General features: G+C 40.4%; 1 protein-coding gene across 5 annotated transcripts in view; it reads left to right on the forward strand.

The window, feature by feature from the left end:
• Positions 1-27,592, forward strand: part of PURA (purine rich element binding protein A) — a 64,573-nt gene that overhangs the window by 8,826 nt on the left and 28,155 nt on the right. For 4 of the 5 annotated variants that reach the window (XM_070793688.1, XM_019965040.2, XM_070793686.1 and 1 more), the window contains exon 2: positions 1-3,346. This exon is cut by the window's left edge and continues 2,063 nt beyond it. The exons of the other annotated variant lie outside the window; for it this stretch is intronic. The gene's annotated coding sequence lies outside the window, so the exon portion shown is untranslated. Of the gene's footprint in view, positions 3,347-27,592 lie in introns of those variants that run through there. 5 annotated transcript variants of the gene reach the window in all.

Raw genomic sequence — 27,592 nt, forward strand, 5'->3', positions numbered from 1 at the left:
TTGCTTTGAGTAGGCATTTTGTCATTATTGTGTATATGAGATGTACTTGTATCGTTCATAATATATTTTTTTTATTATGTGTAGAAAGATTTTAAAAACTTAACTAACGTGCAGCAATTTCCAGTGAACCTGTACTTGGACATCAGGTAGTGAGTCTATTTGTGGTCACTAGCACTGTCTCCTAAACTTGTAAGAGGTCTGAAGCTATCCTTTGATTTTTGCCAGTGCTATTAACTTATGTAGACCTGTTAACAAGCAGAGCAACACAATTATAGTTATCCTACTGAGCCATGGATTCTGAGCTTCATTTTAAAAGTGAAAGCCAAGTTGGTGTATGTAAAGGATTTCCATGTAGCTGTGGTGCTAGTTATTACTGGCTACATTATATGCTAAGTGTATTTGTGTTCCCCAAGTGTACAAGCCTTCTATCAAAAGTATGTTCTATAACTCATATATTCAAGATGTAGGGTATGAAAATGCAAAGCTTAGGAGAGCACTTTACCAAGCTGGTGTCCTCCAAACTGAAATTGTTTGTAACGATAGTCTTTTACAGGTTTTCATTTAAAGATGTTTGTGTGCTTTTAATTGACAACTAACTTCTTGCTGCTGTATAGTAAAATATTAATATATTTTTATCATTAAACTGCTGCATGACTATCATCTTTGAGTGAAGAGAAAATGTTATAAAAAAAAAGATGCCTTAAACAGTACATTTTGGTTTGGAATTCTGTAGAAAGTATTTTGGTTTTTAAAAAAAGGGGTCTTGTCTGACATAGAGAGTTCTGGGGATGGAATTGTTATCTTGGCAAATCCAGCCATATAGATCTAACTGCTGTATGTAGAAGACACCACCTGTAGGAGCTGGAAGGTATCAGTGCTTCTCACATTGTAAAGCATTGGCCTAGGAAGGTGAAACAGTTGTCTTTTTGAAGGATTTTTTTTCTGCTGGTTCTTTGGGTTTTGATTTGGTATTTTTAAGCTCCCTGGTTGAGTGTGTTGTCTTTGTTTTTGAGATCTACTGTATGTGTTGAATAACAAGCTATTTCCATTGTACTGTGCATTTTCCCATTAAATTGTTTGCTTTTAATATTCATACAATGTTTAATATGAGGTGACCGTACAATAGTTAGGAGTTTCTTTACTTACAAAATCACTGGAAATGATTAAATTGCTTTTCCCCTTCCCCCAAGGTGCATTTTTCTTATTTCCACATAGTAAAGTTGAGCTTTTACAGTGCATAATGTGACATTTGGAATGCTTATCAACTGCATGTAAACATTAATAACCTGCACTTTTTTGTCTTAAGGTTTGTTGAGCTGTTTTGTTCACTGTACTTTAACTGTGATATGGAAAAGACTGCATTCTCTGTGCTGTTATTAGTTAGGAAAGAGAATTGCTTTGATTTTGTCTCTTGTTTACTATAGCTTCTTAAAGTTAAGCCTTGTACTACAGGTTGTTGGAGTACTCCTAGATCAGTGTTTTATAGTAGCCAGCAATAAGTAGTGCAAGTCAACAAAAACACAGCAAACTTAGGCAAAGTGTCCTTTCTTTGAGATGCGAGTTCTTTCATGAGGTTTTCTTTAGGGTCCGAGTTACCTAAAGTGAAGCCTTTCATAGCTATAGACTTCAGATTCTGCTTGGAATCCTACCGGATCAAGAAGCACATGTATTGTGCAATTATCTTTACACTATAACAGTTAAACACAATCTTACTAAGATTTTGAAACCAGTGTCTGATTTATGGTCAGTGGATTTTAAAAGAAATCCACATTCAGATCTTTTAAGACTTAAGACGTGATCATAGAAAAGACTAATGACTGTAAAGATGCTCTTTTTTTTGCATCTCACTTTACCTCCCCAAGTACCCGAAACCTTCCCTTTTCCCCTCTCCTGTTTCATCCTTTTTCCACCCTTGCCCCCAGGTGCTCGGTACTTTACCAAGGTTCTATAACTCAGTGTTTTATGTTGGAGTTTTTCCTTGTTTTTATTTTACTAGTTGGTAAACCCTGTTTGTGCTGAAACAAAAAAGGAAATGGTATATTTGACCATATGTGTTATTCATAGAAGACAGTATGATCAAATGTGCCAAAAACATGTAAACAAAAATTAATTCATGACAAGTATGCCTTATTTTTAATGATCTGCTTTGTCTTACAATTAAGGTCCAAGAGCTTGGTTAAACTATACTATTTGCCTAAGTATGAAAGAACACTTGAAATGCATTACATTCTTTAAAATGAGAGACATTGTCAAGTAATTTAATCCAGAGATCAGCCACCAGATTTTAAATGCCCATATAAGTGTGTGTGTTTGGTATTGTTTGTTTTTTTGTTTTTTTTTTTTAAGTCACCAAATCTTTTTTTAAGCTACTTTTTATTTGTGCCTCCTATTTATCATGCTGATGTTGGAAGCAGCAGTCATCCAGCCACAGAGGGAGCTAAAGTTAACTAACCAGAACTGTAGAAATCATTATACATGCCTTTGACAACAAAGGAAGTTCACAAGAAAAGCCATGTTGGCTTTTCCTCCACTAGATACAGATTGGAGGTAGATGAATATTTGCCAAATGGAAAAAAAGACAATGTGAGTCAGAAAGACAGACTTTTCCAGCTTCTCAAAAGCCATGGAGAGTAGAAACCAAAACCAACAGGGAAATAAAAAACCTGGAAGTCTCACTTTGTAGTTGTCCCATGCAGGGGTTGAAATTTGACTCAAAGTGAAAAATATATCAATGTATTTTATAGGTCTTCACATCTAGAGATGGATAACTATCGCAATTTGGTTTTTCAGGTGATGGAGAAAGCTGCTAGTAATTTTAACCCCTGCCTAAAGAAGACAGATAATTTCATTTGGGAGCAAGTACTTGTTGCCTTGAAAAATAGCACTGTAATAGCCTATGATAATTAGTTATAGAATAACCTTTTTCCCTTTTAAACTATGCAAATTATTAAATAAGTGTAAATTAGGACTCAATTAAAGATAGTTGATTATATTGCAATCAGATGGCATTCACAAACTTAACTGGAGCATATACAAATAAAATCTATTAGTCTAAGAGTTTTGTATGCTAACAGAAAAAATATAATTTAGCTACCTATTCTAAAAATGGTGAATATTATTAATATTGTACAATAGGACTGGGAAGACTGCCTCCTTTTTTGAAGAGAGAGATTAAGGATTTTTATAATTGTTTTTCATCAAATTTTAATATTTTTGTCAAATTTTTAGGTATTTAATTTGTAAAACAGTTTGCTTTGTACTGGCATACAGAAAATAGGGTATTGATTTTAAACTTTTTGAAGCCAAGTGATCAAGTACATTTGTAATAAAAGTCAATGGATCTATATCAGTTGTACTCACTGTTTTCATTTCTTATACTTATTGATATAGGAATGCTGTACATTTTCTGCAGGAAACAACTAAATTTGGGTGGAAGGGAGGGGAAAAGATAAGTCCATTGATAATGAGAGTATGGGTGGGTACCATGACCCAACTACTTTATATAATCTTTAAGTCAGTTAAGATTTGGTATATTAAAAAAGATGTATAGGTCACTTTTTTCCTACCTTTTTTCCTATGAAACTTGATGTTTGTGGGGGTTGTCTCATTCATTTTTTTCTGTGCTTTTAACATTTTTTATTTAGCAATGTTGAAACTCTCTAAACTTCTTTCTTTTATATTTTGGGTTATCTGCCAGCCATGATTGACCCCACCATGGGCATGATTATTTTTATCTCCCACACATGGTGGAGCAAATGGCAGCCCACTCCAGTGTTCTTGCATGGAGAATCCCATGGACAGAGGAGCCTGGCGGGCTACAGTCCATGGGGTTGCAAGAGTTGGACATGACTTACCAACTAAACCACCACCACATATGGTTCACCCTGTCTTCAGTATTCCCACTCATTTTTTCATATTACACATACACACATTTCCATATGATTTCAGAGTGGAGATTTCTGAAATGGTTGTTCTGGTGGCTTTCGTAGCTCCCTGATTTGTCTTATTTTACATGTGAACATACTTTTAAGATTTTTTCCCCCATAAAAAATGAGATACCAAATCTGATGACTTTTTTCATTTTCGGTATCAGAATGAGATCCTGCTTGCTATATAAAGAATGCTAAGAGAATCTTTAGCCACTTAAGTTTGAAAAAGGTTGGTGATAACTGAGTATAACATTTATAGTTGATGATTCCTAAAATTGGATATCAACAATTTGTAGATATATATATATATATATATATATATACACACATATATATATGCACACTTCCCCATGAGAGTGAAATGAATAGGAAAGAGAATTTATTAGAATTGCTTAAGTGAATAAATTCACTAAAGTAATTTGTGCAAAGTTGTTTGTTAAAGTTTATCTACTTTTAAATCATATAATATTTATTTTAATTGAAAGTTAACCAAATTTAGACCATTCATAATGAAATTATGTGAAACTTAAGTGATCACTGCTATTAAAATCACTATTTTTACCCAGCAACATTAATATAAAGGATTTGCAATAAATTTTTAAGAAAAGCTGATTTTAATGTTTGAAGAGTTATTTGCTCCTAAAATAAAACCTAAATTTAAGGCCTAGGCCCTTTGAGAGGCTCTTTTAGAGCAGAAATTTCATTACTATGGCGATCATCTAAATTAGCATTAGCATGAGTCAGGCAGAATTTCATAATGCAGGAACCAGGTAAAAAGTGAAATATATGATTGGTTTCAAACCAACAGTTTGTTACCTTTCAGTTGCTAAACTGACTACCAAGTTTTGATGTTGGATGGTCCTAGGCAATTTATGTCTTTAGGAAGGTTGAATATGGCAAAGGTCACTTGTTAGAAATATTTTTTTTAAAAAGAATTTCACAGCTACTCATTTTTATTTTGTCCCCATATTGTGTTTGGTATTTATTTCCTTTCTTTTTTCCTGATGTGCTTTACTTTTGTGGAAAATTGTCTTGTTTGATAGGTAGAAACATGGTGGTGATCCTCTGTGTAAAACAAAGTTACTTCTTATGGACCAGAAATATTTTACTCATTTTGGAATCGCAAGATTTTTGCGAATATATACTTTGTTTTGGTGGTTATTAGTAATTTGCTTATAAAGTTTTATAACATTTCCTAGAAAAAATTTAAGCTAAAGAGTTTAATTTTTTTGATTTAGGGTGCACTTTAATAATTTAAGAAGCCTCCAAGTTCAAGGACCAAACCTTTATATTCTAGAATTGTGAGAAACCTGGAAGTACTCTTGTTAGCATGTGTTTTGCTCTAAACTGGATTAATACAGAAAAATCCTAAGAGGACTTATGTTCTTACTATGAAGTAGCAGTCAAACTTACGGGACAGGTGACCTAGGTATTCACATTGACCAGCTCAGTGATGGCCATCCGCTGATGAGTTAATAGTCATGTTGGGGAATGGATCAAACTCCTCTTGAGCTGGAGTGGATTGGCAGTTTCCAGTGCAGATAGTTGTTGGTGACATTTGACCTACCTCCCTACCCTATACACTGGAATTTTCTTTTTCCCATGTTCTTTTTTCCTTGTTTTGCTCTCTTTTGTACTTCTTGCCATTGGAGAAGGCAATGGCACCCCACTCCAGTACTCTTGCCTGGAAAATCCCATGGCAGAGGAGCCTGGTAGGCTGCAGTCCATGGGGTCGCTAAGAGTCGGACACAACTGAGCAACTTCACTTTCACTTTTCACTATCATCCATTGGAGAAGGAAATGGCAACCCACTCCAGTGTTCTTGCCTGCAGAATCCCAGGGACGGGGGAGCCTGGTGGGCTGCCGTCTATGGGGTCGCACAGAGTCAGACACGACTGAAGTGACTTAGCAGCATACTTCTTGCCATAGGCCTGCCAGTGGCACTCCAGTTTACCTCCTCAAGAAGGAAGTAAAGAAATTGCTGACTCCTGCCTTAGAAAAGAACATAGCTAACTGACCCCAGAAAGATTTCTGTATTATGAGGTAATTGGGCAGTGTTTTCTGACTGCTGTCTTCCCTATAGTCTTAAGTTGGCAGTTTGAAGAGCATTGACATTATTAAGATATGTATGAATTGAAGAAAGTAAGAAGTATGTGTATTTTAGGTAAGTTCCTGGAGCTGAGACTTACTGGTTTGGAAATTTGAGAGCAGAAAGGGGGAGAGCTGTTTGAAGTGTTTATGAATGGAAGTGTGAGAGGTATACAAGGGAACGGTTTGGAGGTAAAGTGGGAGAAATTTTTACTGGAGGTAGGAAAAGACACTGAGTTTAAATGAGAGTTGTTTGCTAAGGACAGTGAAGCTGATGTTTACTAAGGAAGTTTTCAGAAAAAATGGGTCCCTTGTTGGTTATGAGAGAGCTGTTGGTCTATGTTATGATGATGATGATGATGATGCAGTATATAAACCTATTTTCAGGTATAGGATATTTGCTTTTCTGGACAAATATAAATAGCACAATTGTGGAATGGCAACTTTTCTGGTTAAGGCAAATGGTGCTAGAGACTTATTTTGAGGGGAAGAAATTTTAAAAGTTTCAAACTTTTTCATATTTATTTTTAAACTATCAGAAATATTTTATCATACAGACTATTCTCCTGGACTCATGTTACAATGTAGTTTACATTTGCTTTTCAGAATGTTCTTTAGATCAAATTATTCAGCTTTGCAGTCCACAAAGATTCATATTATGCCTTGCTTTATAGAACCTTGAGCCTTTGTTCCACATAAATTTTTAGAAGTACAATAAACCAAGTTAAAAACATTGAATTGAAATCTTAGGTGTCTTTTCTATTTGTTTTCTGTTTGCAGTCCTAGCAACTATTTAACATTGTGGCCCTTATGAGACTCTCAAGAATATATATTTCTGAAATTAGGCAACATACCTGCCCTCAAGCTCAAGTTTCTGTTTATTTTTCCATTTTCTATATTACTTTAAAATTGTATCCCAAGAGTTCATTGGTGGCAAATATTAATAATATAATTTAGTATATCTTAGAAATTCTTATGTCCTTTATAGGGTGAAACTGATTGTGTTAAGATTTCTGTTCTCAGTATCCCAATAACATTTTGATAAGATGAAAAGTTGCTATAATACTCGTTTTTAAAGTTACACAATTCAACTATATTTGAATTAACTGTTTTCTAGTTTGGTATGGACTTAATCTCAGTGATTTTGACAGATTACTTTAATGTTTCATTTTACCCAAATCTGTATATTTTAGTGATAAAACCTCTTAAAGATAACTTTTAAAAAAGAGGTTCTGATTTTGTATTTGGAATGTAATTTTTTAAATAAATGTCAAATACATTAATAATAATTATTTTTATTTTAACTTATTTTGTAGAGTTGGCAGTTAGTATGATTTTCATCCAGTAGTATTATATGTCAGATTTTAAATTATGATGGTTACATACTATAACTTAAGTCAGTGCAGAGCCTTCTTAAACCCCTCCCTTAGGAATTGTTTAAAAAGAAGTGAATTCCCAAACCTGTGTCAAGAACCAGTGATTTAAATAACTGTGAGACAAGTCTTTGAAAGGCTTCCTTGAGTCTAGTCAATGGAGATAAATGATAGCCCATTTCCATGCTGCATACAGTTGTTAGGGTTTATAAAGTTGTCAATATGTAAAAGTGCAAAAGCAGGAAAGACTGTAAAGTTGCCTATAAAATTTCTAGTTTTCATTATTTGCACTATTTATCTTTGCACTTGATTTTTTGAAAGTTAAGACTAGTCACTTTCACTTTTGTTTCTAGTCTTTTCTAATTTCTTACATTTTCAATATCCCACCCAAAGCAAAACTTATATGCAATTAAATATTCTTTATAAGTCCAAGAAAATATTTCGTAGTGTTAGCTATGTAGAAGAAAAATTTGTTTTGATAAAATTTTTAATATGGGCCTTTATTTGCCAATAAAATCCTTTGTAAATGTGAGTTTTATTAAACTATTTGAATAGACAAAGTGAAAGTTAGGGTAGAAAAAATATATATACATACATATATATATGAAGTGATGTCTTTGAGATCCAATTTCCAGCCTGAAATGGCCTGATTTTGGATGTTAATTTGTTTTCAGTGAAGTCAATGAGATTTGAGTCTAGCTGGGCATTGGCTTAAAAAACTGAAAGTGAAGTGGGTGGCAAGTGGCAGCTCCCTCTTTCATGTAGTTTTCCATAATACTCATGGAGTTTCCTTATGGTCTATGTGATATAACTGGTGTTGAAATAACTATATTAGATGAATATTCCTTTTTGGAATTCAAGGTTGACTCACTTTTTGAGGAGGGGGGTAGCAAGGGATAAGAGACTTTATTTTAACTAGAGGCATTCTTATAACCTCAAGATGTACTCTAGAACTAGTAGGAGAACAAAAAGCGTACCTGTGAACATATTTTTTGTCTTAGATTGCGCGACAGTGTTTGGAATTGCAAAAAAAAGAAAAAAAAAAAAGACAGTTTTGTCAATAGAACAGAAATGTGTTTTAAATGAAATTATTTTTTGTAAATTATTATTTCATTTTATACTCCCTCTCCCATAGCCTTTTAGGAGCTTCATACTTAAAACCAACAAGCTAGAGGCCTCTCTTCAGAGCTGGTTTATTTTTGGAATGCCTGAGTGTGTTTCTGGATGGAAGGGGTGCGGCAGGGGGTGGTGTTTTAATTCTCAACATGCTCTTCTCAGCACGTTTTGCTATTTATTCTGGATCTTAAGTTTGCAAATTCTGTTGAAAATTCAGTGATGTATTTGAAATGAGAAAGTTCTCTATGACATAGTGTGAATGTGTATGGCTGGACTCTATTGTGGAACTTTGTGGCTTTGTTTTTAATTGAGGTAGAAAGTTATAAACTTCCATTGTTCAGATTTGAGGTTTATCTAGTGGAAATGTGCCCGGTAGTTATCTAAATATGGACCAATTTTGGGAAATGAATGTTGACAAATGTGTATTTGACTCTAGATAATCCTTTATTCAAAACTAACTTAAAGGCTTACATCATTATAGTTGTCTTAGGTTTTATGTTGTCTTGGATTAAATGTGGATGATGATCAGTAGTATATCTATGAATTTTCTTTGAGAAAAGAGAAATATTCAGTCTCCAAACTTTTTATTGGAGACTAAATTTATCATACATGGAAAATGAAAAAATTTTAGAAAGTGGCTTTGATTATTTTTAAATAGGGTTTAATCAGCTTAATTATTTTTTCTAGTTTGAAGCACTTATTTCCCAAATATGAATAATGGGAAAAGATCAACAATATGCCCCCCTACTTTTTGAGGACATTTTTAGTTTTTTTGACCCCATTTCCCAATCCTAGAATAAAACAAATTACGGGTAGCCCTCTTAAGTCCCTGTATCATCTTTTTGGGGTCACAGATACCTTTGATTATCAGATGAAAGTGATAGACGCTCCCCCCAGAAAGAAAATACCACATACACAGTTAATTTTGCACACAACCTCAGGGGCATCACACATCTTCTGGAATCCAAGTTAAGGATCTCTTTTCTAAACTCCATAGAGAAAATTTTAATGCAATTAATTGATAAAATTAGGAACTAAGTATTGGCATAAAACATTTCAGATTGGAATTACTGTTAGATGGTGGCCCCTACTCACAAAATGTAGCATTCTAGACAGCTTTGCTAGACATTCTAACAACCAGACAGAAGGAAGAGAGCAGCAAAGTTCTGAGAGCGATTTCTAAGGAGTTAGGGCATCTCTAAACATGGGAGCCACTCCTGGTTCAAGGCAGGGGTCAGGGTGCCTGACAGCTTCTAGCAGGGTAGAGTTTGATAAACCACAATGCTCAGGATGCCAAGGGGTAAGCCATTATCTTAACCCCTTCCTCACCAAAAGATTTTAGTTTTGTCTATTGGGAAACAAGATGTCACTAGGGAAGAAAAAGATTTGCCTTACAACTTTGCTGGAACACATCAGTTTGGTGACGTATGGGACACCGGTATTGTTTTTGAGAAAGTACATAAAACCAAAGTAAATTATTCTCTGTGTAGAACCTTATTTACTAGTAACATTTGTTTGGATGTATTAGCTTTGACAATTTTTACCAGTAAATATTGGTTTTATTTAAAACTGGGAATCCAGTGTATGAATAGGATAGTTGATATATCTGTCCTTTCCCCCTATAAAGAATAGTTTAAAGGTTTATGCATACTTTTTATTTTTCTCTCTTGATGCCGTGGAGTGGGGTGGGTGGGTGGGGAGAGATCTTTGAGTCAACAAACTGACAAAATGTCTTCTTCAAATTGAAAAATTGAAAAAGCAGCACCTTATTTAAGTCTAACTGTATACCATTTTAGTGCATGTATTAGTTTTAATAATGATTTTTGGTGCATGCCTTTGGGCTTATTCAAAAGTGTACAATAGGAAAGTATACGTATTTCCTTTCTTAGAAAGGAGATGTTTTTCTACTTTGCAACATGTGATTACAAAAATCTTCCTCTGTGGGAAGATTAACCATGTATTGAACTACTGAAAAGTATATATTTTTAGATATACAGAAGGAATCTACATGGAGCAGCATTCAGACCTATATAGAAGTCATAGCATTCTGTATAGGACCACAAAGGAAATAACATTAAACAACTTAAACAGACTTTGTTGGGTAGAAATACCTTTAGATCTTGCAATGACATCCAAAAAGAAAATGCCACAAAAGTTTGCTGAGAACTTTTGTTGTTTGAATTTTCTCTGTCAGTGTATTTAGCCCAAATAGAACAGCTTTGGGTTAACACATACATAGGAATCAAAAAAACAAAGCTAACTAAATAAATCAGTCTGGTTTGCCAATCCAGCTTGACTAAGTAAACTAATCACTTGCAACATGAAAAACTGTCCAACTCCTCTAAGGTTTTGACAAAATAACCTTGGCTGATGTGGGAAAACTCCCACTTTGATTTCTGACCTGACAGTGAAGGTTCATGCTTGACATGGTTTCAAACCTGACAGTGTCTGTTTAAGGAGCTATGGTACAGTTTGCTAATTCAATCTCAGATACCTGTTGATTACCTGTGAGATCTAGAGTCCAAAGTAGCCAGCAGCCGTATCCCTGAGTGCTCTGTGCCCATCAGATCTTTTAAAGTTAAGCAGGGTTGGGACAGGTCACAGCTCTGATGAGTGACCTCAGGAGCTGTGGACAGCCCCAGATTCAAGAATTGTATCTGCTTTCTTGGGAGTCATCACTGAACTAATGTCCCACATGGTGTTACTTCCTGTAGATGCTCTCTCTTGGAGGAGGCCCAGAGCACACATCCTAATCGCTTGTGGTACTCAGAGAGGGGGTGCTAACTCTGATGCCCTGGCCAAATTCCAGTTTAGGGATGTGGGTCTTCTTGCCATTCTAATTGGAAATGTGCATCGCTTCCCATTTTCCCTGTTGATCTCAGTGCAGACTGCACTGGTATATTTCTTTGCCCTGATCCCAAGTCTTTAAGATGCTGGTGTGTATTATATGGGCCAAATTCATGCCTTATCCTAATGCTGGAAGGTTGAGGAATGAGTGAGCTTGGTATCACAGTGCCCTATAGTTGGAGGGTAAACTCTTGTGATGATTTAGGGATGAAGTTGGCCCTCTTTTTAGCATAAGTTGGGAATGTACACTGGTCAGAGGCTTCCAGCCATGAGGTGTGAACTGAAACCTATTTTCCCTCTTTTCTTATAGCATGTTGAGAAAATCTGTTGGGTTTTTAGCAGTCAGGGAAGGCCGGAGTTCTGCAGCTTTAATCTGGGTAACTGAGGCTGGTTTGAGCAAGACTTTGGTTAATTAACTAGGTTCTCAGATGCCACAGACTCCGTGAAAAGTCACCATTATTTTCAATGGTTGTGATAGAATTTCCCTCAGTAGCCATTATTTTAAGATTATATTGCAGAGTTGCTTTATTTGAACTTTTTGTGTATACACAATCCCAAACTGGAAGAAATAATAATTAAAAAAAAAAGGAATCCTGCTGTGAAAGGTATATATTACTCTAGATTTTTCTTACTGTAAATATTGTAAGATTGTAATACTGTCGATATTTTATTAACCAACAAATGTTAATCTATGTGAATTCAGACTTATTTTAAATGTGCTTCTTATTTACTGTGTGTGGTCCCTGTTGCTGACAGTATTAAGTTATATTCTGATGTAAGATTAACTTTATTAAAGAATGTAAACATTAATGTTTCCTTATGGGAAAACAAATAAAGTATAAAGAAGACAATTCTTTTCATTAAAATATACTGTGTATTTACACTTGCTAGACCCAGCACCACTTATAAATTTAGTACACTGTTCAAAATTTTAGTTAACACAGCTGACATGGTTGTGCTCTGAAAGCCTAAGAGTAGGTATTGTTGGAATATGAACAGTTTGTGTTTGTCTGCTGTGAATCATAATCTTGAAATTTCTAATCAAGTTTGTAAAATTTTTATAGTAAAACATTTTAATGACAATTTAAAAATTTATCTTCTCTAAAGAATGGTCAAAACAATATCCTTTCAGAAATAGAATTGTTCTTTAATATCTTTCCAAAATGACTTTGGTTAAATGGACCAGATGTATATTAGTTAAAATTTAGGACAAAGTTGTAATATTCTTTGAGTTTACAAGTTAATCCTTATTGGAGATGTGCCAATTATACAGTAGAATATCATTAATTTGCACTGTTTGGGGACCCCATTAAGAATGCTGAATTTTGCCAACTAAGAAGTAAGCAAATGCAATTTAAAAAGTAAATTTGAGCATTCTGTATTAAATCTGTGCAGCTATTATCACATGAAGAAGCGCAGTGTGTCGGGCTGTAATATAACCATACTTGCTGTTGTGTTCTCCCATCTCAGTGCTGGGAACTCACCATGTGGAAACCAAGCAAATGTGTTGTGCATCAGCCGGCTTGAGTTTGTTCAATATCAAAGCTGAAACTAGCGAGGTCTGCTGTACTGCTTATTGAAGTATTGTGATTCTTTTAGGCATTGATTCTTAAAAAATATATACTGTAACAGTATACTTTGTACAGATTTAAATTTTATTTGAAAAAAATGAAATAAAGTAGGCAAAAAAATAAAGATGTTTATTTTTCATGTGACCGTATAAACAGATCAGTCTTTTGTTTCAGTGCCTTTGGTGGGGGTGGTTATGGTTGCTCTTGGATTTTTTTTTTTTTTTTTGGATAGACAAAAACCATTTTAAGGGTTCAGTAGCAGGTATATTTGTCTGATAATTGATTTGCTTCAGGCATTAGGTGTGCTGTCTCACACTGGAAAACTTTCCTGTTTTAAAACAAATTAGATTTTATGTGAATGGCTTCCCTATCTTGCTTCTTAAGTCCGTTTTAAAAATTCTCTGGTGGTGGGATGGTTAACCAAGCCATCACGACTAAAGAGAAGGAAAAACTTTTCCCATAGACTATGCCCCTTTTCCACTGGAAGCTTTTTGTTTTTTGTCGTTTAAATTTGAAGTTGGTTTGGGTTATAAAAGAGTCATGACAAAAGATGAAGAGAATCCTCTGCAGAAAGTAACAGTTGTGCTTGAAAATAAGATCCTTTTGAAACTGCTTATTTAGTGAAAGAAGTTACCAATAAAAATGTGCCACCGGAGTGATCCTTCAGAATAGTTTTAATGGGACCTTCTCATAGAAGATTAGATTATCTGACCAAAAAGAGCTATCTCAGTTTTGGCCTCTAACTCAAAAACCAGCAGTGGCTTCAGTTGTATGGTATTTTCCTCAACCTTTAGAAATGGAGTTGGAAGTTTGGATTTCTGCTTTCTCCTCAATTTATCTTTTCTGGTGCTTTCAGTTACTTTTAGGCTGGATATGAGAAGGCTTGGAACAAGTGGTTGCAGAAACAAAGTTCCTGCAAAAATCACACTATAAAAGATTTTTTCTTTGCGCTTCGAATGCAAGAAGCATGTGTTTAATCCCTGGTCGGGGAGCTATTTTGGTTGGTACAAAAGTAATTGCGGTTTTGAGGTGTGAATTTTAAATCATTATAACTAGACTCAAACACATCTTTATTAATCGAAATAGGAATCATTACAATTAACACATTTTTGCCAATGAGAAATAAGTTTGTTTATTCCTGTAGTGTAAAAATCCATGCTTAGGGATTGGACTAACTCCTGGAAAGCATTTTCTGCCTCCTGCTGGTTGTGGAAGCATTTCCCTGCAAAACGTCGTCAAGTTCTTGAAGAAGTGGTAGTCGGTTTGCGAAAGGTCAGGTGAATATGGCAGATGAGGCAAAACTTCGTAGCCCAATTCATTCAACTTTTGAAACATTGGTTGTGCAACATGTGGTCAGGCGTTGTCGAGAAGAATTGGGCCCTTTCTGTTGACCAGTGCTGGCTGGAGGCGTTGCAGTTTTCTGTGCATCTCATCGATTTGCTGAGCATACTTCTCAGATGTAATGGTTTCTCCGGGATTCAGAAAACTGTAGTGGATCAGACAGGCAGCAAACTGCCGAACAATGACTTGACCTTTTTTGGTGCATGTTTGGCCGTGGTAAGTGCTTTGGAGCTTCTTGGTCCATTCACCAAGCTGGTTGTCATATAAAATTCACTCTTCATTTCTTGTCACAATCCAACAGAGAAATGGCTTGTTGTTGTTACATAGAATAAGAGAAGACAGCTCTTCAAAACAACGATTTTTTAAAAATTTTCTGTCAGCTCATGAGGCACGCATTGCGTTTTCACCTTTCCAATTTGCTTCAAATGCTTAACGACCATAGAATGGTCAACATTGAGTTCTTTGGCAACTTCTCATGTAGTTGTAAAAGGATCAGCTTCAGTGATTGCTCTCAGTTGGTTGTTGTCAGCTTCTGAAGGCCATCCACTATGCTCATCTTCAAGGCTCTCGTCTCCTTTGCAAAACTTCTTGCACTACCACTATACATTTGTTAGCAGTTCCTGGGCCAAATGCATTGATGTTGCAAGCTGTCTCTGCTGCTTTACGACCCATGTTGAACTCGAATAAGAAAATCGCTCAAATTTGCTTTTTGTCTACCATTTCCATAGTCTCAAATATATATAAAATAAACAGCAATTAATAAGTCATTACCAAAAAATAAAGTGAGAAATTCACCTTAAAATGATGTACAACATAACCACCTTTATTTAAGAATGTATTCCAATATCAAATGGCAGATTTCAACAATGCAAAACCGCAGTTACGTTTGCACCAACTTAATAAGCTCCTGCATGCTGTGCAGCATGGCCAAAAAGAGACAACCAAGTAAATAAATATACATATATACATGTGTATAACAGTGAAGTGAAGTGAAGTTGCTTAGTAGTGTCTGACTCTTGGCGACCCCATGGACCGTAGCCTACCAGACTCCTCTGTCCATGGGATTTTCCAGGCAATAGTACTAGAGTGGATTGCCATTTTATTCTCCAGGGGATCTTCCCGACCCAGGGATTGAACCCGGGTCTCCCACATTGTAGACAGACACTTTACCGTCTGAGCCACCAGGGAAGTCATATACTGTTACACATATATACATGTGTATAACAGTAGTTATATTCTAAAAACTAATGCGTGGTCATTGAAATATCTCATGTTCACAGTAACACAGTTTCAGGCTTCCTTGAGTAAATTCCAAGAAAGCTTTGTTGTTGTTTGGGTTTTTTCTTACTGAAATGGCTCTCCTTTGTAGAGAGCAGCAGACTAGCTATTGGAAGACAGCTAGTCACAGCTAGCCAGCTGTTGGACCAGCTTCCACACTTGACAACCACCAACTTCTGTAAAAATAACAGACTTAAAACGGAGGGGCCTCTGTTTTGCATGGGTAGGGCAGGTGGCAGTGCCTCTGATTTAGGTGGCACGCAGGGGACAGGTGGGTACTTCCTAAAGATTCTCCCTCTCACCTCAATGTAGAGTCAGACAAACTCCTGGGCTTGTCCCAGAGGAGGACTCTCTAGTATTGGAGATTGTGGTAGAAACTCCAGCCACAATTTGTGGTAAGGTAAAAGGGAGTGAAAAGCCGGAAGCCAGGCCCCTTCCTAACTGTCCCGTGGCCTTAATCTTTGAAAGATTCCAAATGGGAATCCCTGACCTCGGGGAATATGCCCTGAGGTCATTTTGGAGAGGTGGAGGTGAAGTTCTGTTGCAGGGCTGCAGGGGGAACATCCCAGACTTGGGATGGGACTGAACTCTAGGGCAAGAATTATGGGCCCTGGGAGCCCCTAAGGAAGGGGGTCCAGCATGGTCAACAGAACTGTTAGCCATTTTTATTTAGCAGTTTTCTAAAGCGATAAAATCGGCGATCTCTCCCCACTCCCACCTCCAATGGATGTTAACTTTTATTTAACCATGTAGTATGTCATTTACTTTGGCTCTTTTGCATGATTTTTTTAGAACTGTGTTCCTAGTGCCAGTAACAGTTTCTTTCTAAGCAGACAGGACTTTTTGATTTGGGGTACTGGGTTTTGGAAGAGGTTCTGCTCTTACGGGATCAGAGGAACGAGAGAGCTCTTTTTGTCTAACCTCAGGGTCAGCACAGGCACTACTGGTTCACTTCAGCATCGTCCCCCACACTTCAGGAACTTGAGAAGGAACCACTGATTTTTCCCTCTGAAAATGGGGATTTTACCTTATTTTTGCAAATCTCTGGAGTGTTTCCAATAACATCATTCCCATTTTCCTACCAGCTTTGATTTTCATTCATTTTAATTTGTTCAAATCAGGCCATTTGGCACTTAGGTTGGCAGTGAGAAAATGTCACAGAAAGGCTCACTGAATGTTGCAATGTTTAAAAGAGCAGGATATCCCCACCTCACAGCCAGCAGAGTTGTCCAGTTAACCCCACCATCCTAGGAATCCTGACTCTCCCTGCTTGCTTAGCTCACAACTCAGACCTTCCCCAGGAAGCAGGAATTTGTTTGTCAGCCTCCCAGGGAGACTGGCAGCAGCTCCAGGCTCGGCCAGCCCTCTCTTTCTGCCTCTGGCAGTGACACTGAGGGTGAGTATGTATTGCCACCATCCTAAATTTTTCCAAGCCCCTCACTTAAAAAAAAAGCTCAATGTTGAGTGCTTAAAATATGCAAGCTAAGTGTTTTGTCTAGGTTATTTCATTAAATCTTTATACAACCCTATGAAACAGGCACTATTATTACCCCCATTTTACAGAAGAGGAAACTAAGACACAAAGAGATCAAGTAACATGCCCGAGTCACACAGTCAGAATTCAAGTCACACATCCTGGCAGATGGTGCCCAGGAGACTGCGACTTGGTCTCAGTCACTCTAGCGCCTCCTCTTCCCCTAACTCCTAGGGACTCCCTGACTCTGACAGTGCCTTAGCTCGGGATGTATTCAGCTGGAGGGCAAAACCAACGTTCCCTGAAGTAAAGGAAGATTTCTCCGTATAGCTCACAAGCCACACTTCCTGTACTGAAGCTTGATTCATGAATGAATCTACATTTTCATTTCCCCCTCCACTTTCATGGGGGAGTGACTTACTCAGACAAGGTCTGAGGAAACGAGGCGAATGGCCCTTCCAGGCCTCTTTCCACTGCTCTTGCTTAAAGTACAGTGCTAGGTACTATTCCTGCCTCTTCTCATCTTCATGACAATGACCTGATCAAAGAGCCCTGTGAATGAGCCCTTCAGTTCTGTCCAGTGGAGCTGTTGATTCTTTTCTTGTCCCCAGGTTATACCCCCAGCAGACACCCTCTGTCTTCCTTATGGCTGACCTCCTATCTGGGCCCACTTGGCTGCAGATACAGGCTCAAAAGAGAACAGGAGGCAGCTTCTAGGAGAGGATCTGGGTCTGCCCAGATTCCCTAAACCTCACTACTTGCCAATAATTGGCCCAGTAATTGGGTCCGTTAGGGCCAGCCATGTAGTTTCAGCTTAGAGTTTTGCTGGGGCTTGTAATGTTTCTGAAGGCACTTAGCATCCTCTAAAAATGCTATTTCCCAGATGCTTCCTGAGCTCTAAGGGAAGGGCCTGAGTGTCACTCTCCTAGGGGCTTCTTCCAAATACAAAATATGAAATCCTTTGGGACTTAGGGCTGGTTTAGAGGGCTGTGGTATCTATTAGAACTCTTGTCTGAAAAGGGACGCTCATAATCCCCCATGTTTCTTGTATCCTCTAAAGCAGTGATTCTCATGGTGTGTTCCCTCACCCAAGAGCATTAGCACCCCATTGGAAATTGTTAGAAGTGCAAATTCTTGGTCCACACTCCAGACAGAACTGAATCAGAACCTGCCTGAAATCAGCAGTCCCTGTTGAAGCAAGCCTTCCAGGAGACTCTGATGCACACTAAAGTGTGAGAACCCCTACTCTCTAGAACAAAGGTTCTTTATCTTTTTTGTCGTTTTTGGTTTGAGAATCTGATGAAAGGTTAGGACCCTCTCACCTGCCTCACAGACCTCCTCAAGTCTGAGTTAAGAATCCCTGCTCTGGAACTGAGAGCTTGTCCATGCCTCTCTGGCTTCCTGCCTCTCCACGCTGCCTTGAGAAGCGGTGGCCACGCACTCCCTGTTAGCGCTTTCATTCCTGTCCTCTTGGTTGTTGCTGAGAGTGGGCAGCCCCCACACCAGGGGAAAGGGCTTCCTGCCCCATTTGTGCTGCAACTGTAACCCGTGGCCTCTAGACAAAAACCAAATGCTCAGGCACGGGGCATCAGGCCAGGGCCTGGGCAAACAGAAAAGTGATTCCATCTCCTGGAGCTGGGAGCTCTGTGTCAGAAGAGAACTGCTAAAAACTGCGGCACTTCCTGTGACAGTCCCGGCTGGGGAAGATGACTGCAGCTAGAGCTTTGTCAGTGCCAAGGCCTGGTTATTCTGGTTGTCCCTCTTTGATTATTTGTGGTACCCCTGTTCGCTTGTACAAGTATCTTGGTTTAGACAACAAATCGTATATGGTCATCCCTTTTCTCACCTAACAGCCTCGTCACTGGTCTCCCTGTGGCCATTTTTGCCCCCTGCAGTCCATTCTCCATTCAGCAGCTCACCCATAAATGTGGTTACAAGGCCCTTCCCCTCCTGACTCCCCAGTTTTGTCTCCTTCCTTTCACCTCTATGTTCACCTCTCTTAAGCTAAGCTGGTCATCTTCCCATGTCCTAAATGCATGAAGCCCATTGCCACCTAAGAATCTTCGGCCTTGCTCTGCCCTCTGCCCAGAACATGCTTCCCTACAGATCCTCTCACATTGGCCCTTTTTCATAAACAGGCATCACCCTTCATGTTCTTTCAAGGAGGCCCCCTTTCAATCCCTCTCCCTCACAGCTCCACTTCCATTTTCTTCCTAGTGCTTATCACTGTCCAAAATTGTTTTTTTCTTCTTCTGGGAGGCTAACACTGTGAGGGCAAAACTAAGGCATTCCCAGTGCCTGGATAAGTCTGGCACACAGCAGATACTCAGTAAACATCTCTTAGCTAAGCAGCTGGACTTTAGTGATGCCCAGAGTGCTTCTGGGGCTGACTTCCTTATCTATGTTAAATGCAAGTACTGTCATCCTGTTTTATCTCACCTCTGGCCCACAGGTGGCATAGGACAGGGACCCTGAGTATGAGATGATTCTTCTCTGCACGCTGCCAACTCTCCCTAGCTTCATGTACCTCCCATCTCTGAATGGGCCTCAGCATCTTCTCTCCCTAGGTATTTCATCTCCAGGTGAGCTTCTGGGGAAAGGGCAATAACCCTGGCCTCAAAAGATCACTTGATGCCCACTGTGCCCCCAGCTGCCCCCCAAAGCACTGTTGTTTGGGGCTCCAGCCATTCAATATGCACTTAGGGAGGCCCTCGGCCACTAAGCTTTTGATGGGCAGCATTCTTCTGGGCTTCTTGATGAGCTGGGAACTCAGTCTCCCTGGAATCCACTAGCTGAGGGAGTGGAGGAGACTAGCTCTTCAAGGAGTTATATTCCCTATTTCCCAGTGCCACAAGCTGGGAGGTGTCTAGAGAATTATGGCTTCCATAGAGCACCAACATGATTGGTGACATTTTACCAAATCCTGGCTCTTCTATTCTCTGTTCCTTGGCCCTCCCTCCTATCTTTATTTTTTATTTTTAAAATACTTATTAACTTATTATTGGCCGTGTAACATCTTAGTTACAGCACGCGGGCTCTTTGTTTCAGCATTCCTGCTTCTCTCCAGTTGTGGAGTGCAGGCTTAGTTGCCCCAAGACATGTGAGATCTTAGTTCCCTGACCAGGGATCAAACCCAGGTCCCCTGTATTGGAAAGCAGATTCTTAACCACTAGACCATGAGGGAAGTCCTGTCCTCCCAGTCTTTAAAATGAGAGTTGTGACAATGAACCCCTCCCCCAATAGCATTCCAGAGCAGCAGTGAAAAAGAACCTCCCTCCTTCATTCTAAACCTGAAGAGGAAATGAGGCTCCTGAGCTCAGCTGAGTTTAAAATAAATTTAGGCTCCAAGATAAATTTAGGGCTATGGAATATGGACTCAAATAGCAAAGTCATACAGAGAGAAGAGAGAGTTCGATGGTTTTCAACCAACTTGCCGTAAAGTGAGTCCTTGATGAGAGCCAGGCTGCTGCATGGTGGGCAGAGGACAGGGAAAGGGAAGCAAGGACTTGGAGACAGACCATCACTCTGGAGGATTTCCAGGGTCTTTGTCTGAGTTCTGGCCTTTGAGGAAGGAGCATGGAGGTGGTGGTTAAAAATATTAGTTTTGACATCAGATCTAGATACAAATGCAGACTCTGCCACTCACTAGCTTTGTGGCCTTCAGCAACTCTACCTAACCTCTCCTGGTCTCAGTTTCCTCATCTGTAAATGGCATAAGAGTGCCTGCTTCATCTGATCATTGGGAAGATTAAATGAAATAATTCATGTGAAGAAATTACAGCACAGAGTAGTGATCAATAAATCCTTTCATCATCCTTTTCCTCGTTGAGGTTGCTGGTCAAAAGGGAAACAAATGTAGAACTTGTGTAGTTGATAGGAGCACTTCCTCCAACAGCCTCTGAGTTCCCAGGTAGAGGAGCCAGAGAAAGAGTAAACTCCTCTTCTAGAGTGATCAGCTAGTCGGCATTTAGCTAAAAGGAGGGGAACCCATTCTGACCCCTTCCTGTTTCTGCTTTGGTCTTTCTTACATTCGTTTCCCTACTAGCCCAAGGAGGATCCAGTCTGTGATGCCCTCTTCACAGACCTAGTTGTGTACCAGACCAGATTGCATTTTGGTTTGCCTCTCACTATCTCTGTTCCAGGCCTGGAGTGTCTGAGGTTTTTTGGCGATGGTGGAGCAGAGTGCTGTTTTGAAAAACAAAATGAGGTCTCTGTCTAGGCGCTCTGCTTCCTTCTGGCTACAAGCAACAGCAGAGAATCTGCCATCTGCTAAGGGCATGGGATGACTAGAGGTCAATGCTGAATATTAATTCACCTGTTGGACATCTAAGATAGCAGTTAATCAGCCCTGGGGAACAGCTCTTGCATAAGGAAAGGAGACATTTGCCTTTGGCAGACATTTTTACACTGGGGCTTTTGGGGGTCTGTAAAGCTCCTGAAGTTTTAAAAAAATATATTTATTTTTAATTGGAGGATAATTACAGTGTTGTGTTGGTTTCTGCCATACATCAACATGAATCAGCTATAGGTATACATATGTTCCTTCTTGAACCTCCCTCCCAACTCCCACTCCGTCCCACCCCTCTAGGTTGTCACAGAGCACCAGACCGAAGCTTCCGAAATTTTACACAAGTTTATACCTTTATTTGCAAGGTACAGTTTTCTGAGAAGAGGATCCATAGTTTTCTTCAAAACTCTCAAGGGAAGTCAGAGCTCAAGTAGGTTCAGAATCACTGGTCCTGATCTGGAAGTAGAAATAGAACCGTCCTCTAGGGGGTCTGTAAGAGGCTGCATCCTTCAGCTTGGCTGATCAGCAGGACTGTTAATGAAAAGCTCCTGCAAGTGGGGTTGCTGAGGCTTGGAGGAAAGAGAGTTATTCTCTTTATTGGACCTGGGGTGACTGGTTGGAGCCTGCTCTATCCATTTGGGAAGTTGGGGACTTTGAGCTAGGTTAATATCCCTTGTTTCCCTGAATTTTGGTTGCGATATTATAAAGCACTCTAAACTGTGGTATTTTATGCCACATGGGGGGACTAGTCCAATGTTATCTCAGAGGTGAGAAACAAGGTTGAGTGACTGTGCTGGGTGTGTACTGGGGGTTGTAACAGCAGGGTCTCCTTACGGGGTCTCTTTACATGGCCCTAATTTGGCAGCTTGTTACATAGTTGGTACTCAGCCACAGTTTTTACATTGCTTTGTCTTTGTATCCTTCCTTTTGGAGACAATAAATCTAAGTTCCATAGTCCATTTTTTAAATTTCCCCGGGGCCAGTGGCTTCTCCTTACCCCTGTGGCATCCTTTCATGAGAGGCCAAGTGCCCCTGTCTTATCCCCAGCTGTGCTTATTTACTCCTTACCCCTTACCCTACAAATCCTGAAAAATGGCTCTGAAGGCCAGCTTGGGGCGTTTGAGGTTGTCTGCTGCTTCTTGGAATATGATTCCATCACTGAGTCTATTTCAGTTCTGGCCAGTCCTGGTACTATCTCCTGCTCTTCTCAGTACCCATCATTCCTTGTTTTAGCTACTTGTTCCTGTTGACAAATGGCATCTCTCTCCCTGCTCAGAATTTCCTCCCTCCTCTCCAACCTCAAGTCCACGTGCTCAAGCCAGCTCTCTGGATGGCCTCAGAATGCAGCAAGGGTTTCCTAAGATGTGGATGTCTTCCTACCTGAATCAGGCAAACACTCTCTGAGCTCAGAGTCAGTTCACAAGTAGGAAGTACGAGCTGAAAGTAACTGAACGCAGTGGTTCCCTGGACTCCCCTAAGAGCACAGCATGGTCCCTGTAAGGTGAATTTACTGACAGAAGCTCCATGAGACAAGTTTCAACTTTGCTTTTGGAATATTCTCCAGACATAGGCCTCTGATGTGGAGTCATCAGACTGTGTAAGGTCCTCCAGCTCCCCCAAGAACATGGGTGCTTCCATCCTCACTGCCACTGGAGCTCTGGGCAGGGCCATCACCCCAGGACTGCTGTGATCCCCACAGAGCTGAGGGTTCGGATGGAGGCATTAAAGGCCACACAGGCCAACATTTTCTCCAAAAGCTCTTCCAAAGAGGTTCTCTATACAGGGAAAATGAGGTCCTGGGAGGAGCTGCCTGAGCCACATTCCCCTCTTTGAAAGGTGAGCCTACTGTCTGGAGACCATGCCGCCTGACAGAGGGTCAGGGCTTCCTCCCCCTCCTCACCCAGCGCTGGCAAAAGCGTTTCTGCTCCATCCATCTTGCTTCACTGCTCCTCTCCTGCACCCTGATGCCCTTCACCCACTCGTTTTGCGCCGGTTCTGAACAACTATGACTTCAGATGCCTCTTGATTATAGGGCTCTAAGGATGATAACTATGGGAGCAGCTACCCTCTAGTGTTTGCTTCCTCCTGAACCCTGACTTCCATGTAGGAATTGTGAGGGAAAGGAAAGGCCTCCGAGGCCATCCGGTCTCACAGTCTGCTCCCAGGCAGAATGAACTACCCCTCGGCCCAGGCTGACTGGTCCTTCTAACCTCATAATAGTTTCTTGGGTTATTACAGAGGCTTTTTATTTTGATCAAATTACCTATCCTTTCTTTTATGGCTTTGTATTTTGTGGTTTTTAAAGAAGGTTTCTCCATCCCCAGATAGTAAACGTATTCTCTCATATTTTCTTATATTTCTTTTATAGTTGTAGTTCTGTGTTAGTCCTTTATGTGGAATTTATTTTCATATATGGTATGAGCTAGGGATCTAACTTTTTTTTTTCCAGAGGAAAATTCTGGCATGCTGCCCAGAATTATCTATCCTGTAGGCCATCTTCTCACCAGTGACTCAAAACACTACTCTTCTCATATTCAAGTGTCCCATGAATTCATGTGACTGTCTGGATTCTCTATTTTGTTGCACTGAACTTTTTATATTCCTTGTACAGTTCAGTTCAGTCGCTCAGTTGTGTCTAACTCTTTGCGACCCCATGGACTACAGCACGCCAGGCCTCCCTGTCCATCACCAACTCCCAGAGCTTACTCAAATTCATGTCTGTTGAGTCAGTGATGCCATCCAACCATCTCATCCTCTGTCGTCCCCTCCTTCTCCTGCCTTCAGTCTTTCCCAGCATCAGGGTCTTTTGCAGTGAGTCAGTTCTTCACATCAGGCGGCCAAAGTATTGGAGCTTCAGCTTCAGCATCAGTCCTTCCAATGAATATTCAGGACTGATTTCCTTTAGGATGGACTGGTTGAATCTCCTTGCAGTCCAAGGGACTCTCAAGAGTCTTCTCCAACACCACAGTTCAGAAGCATCAATTCTTTGGCACTCAGCTTTCTTTATAGTCCAACTCTCACATCCATACATGACTACTGGAAAAACCATAGCTTTGACTAGATGGACCTTTGTGGGCAAAGTAATGTCTCTGCTTTTTAATATGCTGTCTAGGTTGGTCATAACTTTTCTTCCAAGGAGCATGCGTCTTTTATTCTCATGGCTGCAGTCACCATCTGCAGATTTTGGAGCCCCAAAATAATAAAGTCTGTACACCATTTTAATAGTTGTAGCTTTGAGTGTGTCTTGATACAATGTATTTTTCTCTTTTGCTCTTTTTCCAAACACTGCTTTTTGTTATTCTTACATATGTTTTCTTTCCAAATGTACTTCCCTGTCAGTTTGTCAGATTTCTTTTAACAAGTACTATTGGAATTTTGGTTGGGATTTTATTTATTATGCAAATTAAGTTGGGAGAGAGTGGATGTCTTTATGATATTGAGTCTTCTCATGCAGAAGTAGAATGTCTCAGATGTGTTCCTAAGGGCCTCCAGGGGAGACTCTCTCTTCTCCTGACCCCCACAGTCCCTCAGTGGCCATTGGCTAGTGCCCTGAGCCTCCAGAGCCTTGTGTTGCAGTGTACTATGGTTCTAGTTTATTCATTCCCTCTTCCCCTCAGAGAAATGAAACAGTTGAATATTTAATTTTGCTCAGGAATTCCAAGTTTTATCTTTCCAAGACCTGAAAGTACTCAGGGGAATTGTCCCATCTCTTCTACCTTTATATCCCATTCCTGGAATCCCCCTTCTTGTCTTGCTGTCTACTCTTTAGAGTAGAACTGATTAATGGTTTCTTTAGTCCAGATGTCCCCAAGAATCAGGTTGACCTGAAACACCACCCCTCATTCTGACCTTCTCTTTTTCACATTGTTCCATGTACTTTCTAAGCTTCATCCAGACAAGATGATAACTTGGAAGGAGAGCTCACAGGTATCTGAGGGTATAGCAGTGTTAGTGATTCTGTGCCTGTTGCCTACACGAGAAGCAAGAGCCCGTTTCCCCAGATTTGCCAGCAGATATCAGCCTGTGACTCTACTCACCACCTTCAGCTTTACAAAGGGTCCAGAAATTCCCAGCCATTTGTGACTCCTGATTTCTGTCATGTGCAACAGCTTCAAGAGGCAGGTTGTTAGATTCGACTGACTGCCAGAGGCCTAGGGGTGAAGCAAGGGGTCCTAGCCCTTCCGCTCAAAACTCTTTCAGGAATAGCCTTTTCCAGCTGTCTTGTTGCCAGTGTGAAAGCCTAAAGGGCCAGAACTAAAGTTCTGTGGGCTCTCACAGCAGGTGTGATAGCCAGGAAGAAGGAAAACAGGAGCCTTACTGGGGTCTAGGGCCCCACCTCATTCCCCAGAATAGCTGAATGTGCTTTAAGGGCAGGTACAATGGCAACACAAAGACCTAGGCAGTTTGCCCAGAGTTTGCATATGCACCTGGTTATCAAGAAAGGCCACAGAGTCCCGACTGTCAGACACGCTTTGCCCAGCCATGTTCCTCCTGTGTTTCTGCATCCACTTGGCTGTCTCTGCATCACCTCCTCCTGCTTCCAGGTACCACTGGGCCAGGTCAGCACCAGTTAGCACTAAAATATCCCCTTGACACATCTTCACCTGCTGCTTATCCAGGGGATAACATTTCAGGGTAAGGACTGCAGAATTCGTCACAGTGGTTGGAAAGTCACTCCCACATAAGACTCTTAGAGAAAATGATTTCTAGACATTTGTGTTCCAAGGGACAGAAGGAGCCACTACAGCACAGTGAACTGATTTTAGGGACAGGAAATCTGCCACAGGGGCTGAGAAGTTCTATAACACAAACATAAGTGCAGTATCTAATTCCTAGAGATCTCGCTTCCAAACACAAAGAGTTTTCCCTGGCCATCTCCCACCACACCCCCCAAGTTGCTCAAGGCCCAGCCAGCCACCCAGTTTTACATGTCTAAATCTGAAATCAAAGTCCCAGGCAGGGAGAGGGATTGTCACAAGTAATTGCAACATCCCACAAGAATTTGTTTAGGAGTTAAAAGAAGCCAAACCTGGGCCTTCTCCAAAGCTTGCAAGTCTGAGCTTTTTGAGAACCACATCTGACCCGTTCCAGTGTGTTGAATGTAAATGGTTGTCTTGTGCCTGCTTGGCAGTTCTGGGGGACTCTGCAGGGCTCCTGTGGCCCACCATGGTGACCCGTGTGGCTTCCTCTAAGAGATGACAGTGTGGGGGTCTACCTGCTATGAGCCACAGGCCCCTAGAGTTGGCAACACTATCCCAGGGAGAAAGGAGGGGTGAGAGCTCTGAGGGGCAAAGGCTCCAACGTGGCTGCAGGAAGGGGCTTACATGGGACGGGAAGGGACATGGGTGTCCTGCCACACCGCCACATTCATTCTCAGCAGTTTCTGTACTCACTCTGCCCTTGCCCTCACCCTTACCTTATCTCACTCTATTCTTACATGTTAACTTCATGACATTATTTTGAGATGCTGTTCTTTCTTTTTCCACATAAAAAATATCCATCTTCAAAGTGACAGCTTAGGGCTCAAACACAGTAGCTACTCCAACTACGTCTCAAGACAGACCAGCATTATTAGGGATACAGTTCGTTGTTAGGAACCAGAGATAGTCGTCATCATCATCAAGCAGTTATGACTTACTGAGCCCTTACTTTGTGCACAGGCCCCTGTGAGCCTGACATTACTATTTCCCTATTTAATGGAGTAGGGCCAGGCCTGGTAAGGTTAAATGGCCTGCCCCAGGTCTTCCAGTTGGTCAGAGGAGGATCTGGGCCTCCAGAGGGCCTGGGCCATTGCCATGGCTCATTATCTTCAGGAAGAAGCAGAAGGAAGCAGAGCCCAGCAAGGTGCCTGCCAGCCCCAACAATCTAAAACTGCCAGGAACAGTTGGAAGGGGCTTTCAGAGCCTGTCTTTTCTAGGCCCCAGGTCACCTGCAGCCAACCCAGGACTGCAGGGACATGACAACTCAAGATGAGGATGAATGGGAGGGGAGAGGGAGAGTTGGGTGGTTCAGCTTTGTTCCTTACAGAACTCTCCTGTGGTTGTGGGCATGGGGGCCCCAGCGTGCATGTGCGTCCTGCCTCATTCCTTCTAGTTCTCCAGAACTTCAGAGGGGAGGCTTTCTCTAAGAAGGGTAATTCCTTATCCCACGACTCTGGCTCAAGCTTCAAAGAATGCAAAGGGAGCCAGAGCAGGCCAAGATCAACTTCTACTTGAAGGCCAACAGTCCTACTATCCCCCAGCACAATTTCTCTTCAAAATAGCCTATTGTCTCTCTGTCCCCTCTGC

The sequence above is a fragment of the Bos indicus genome, chromosome 7, assembly GCF_029378745.1.
Source record: "Bos indicus isolate NIAB-ARS_2022 breed Sahiwal x Tharparkar chromosome 7, NIAB-ARS_B.indTharparkar_mat_pri_1.0, whole genome shotgun sequence".
NCBI classification, from domain to species: domain Eukaryota; kingdom Metazoa; phylum Chordata; class Mammalia; order Artiodactyla; family Bovidae; genus Bos; species Bos indicus.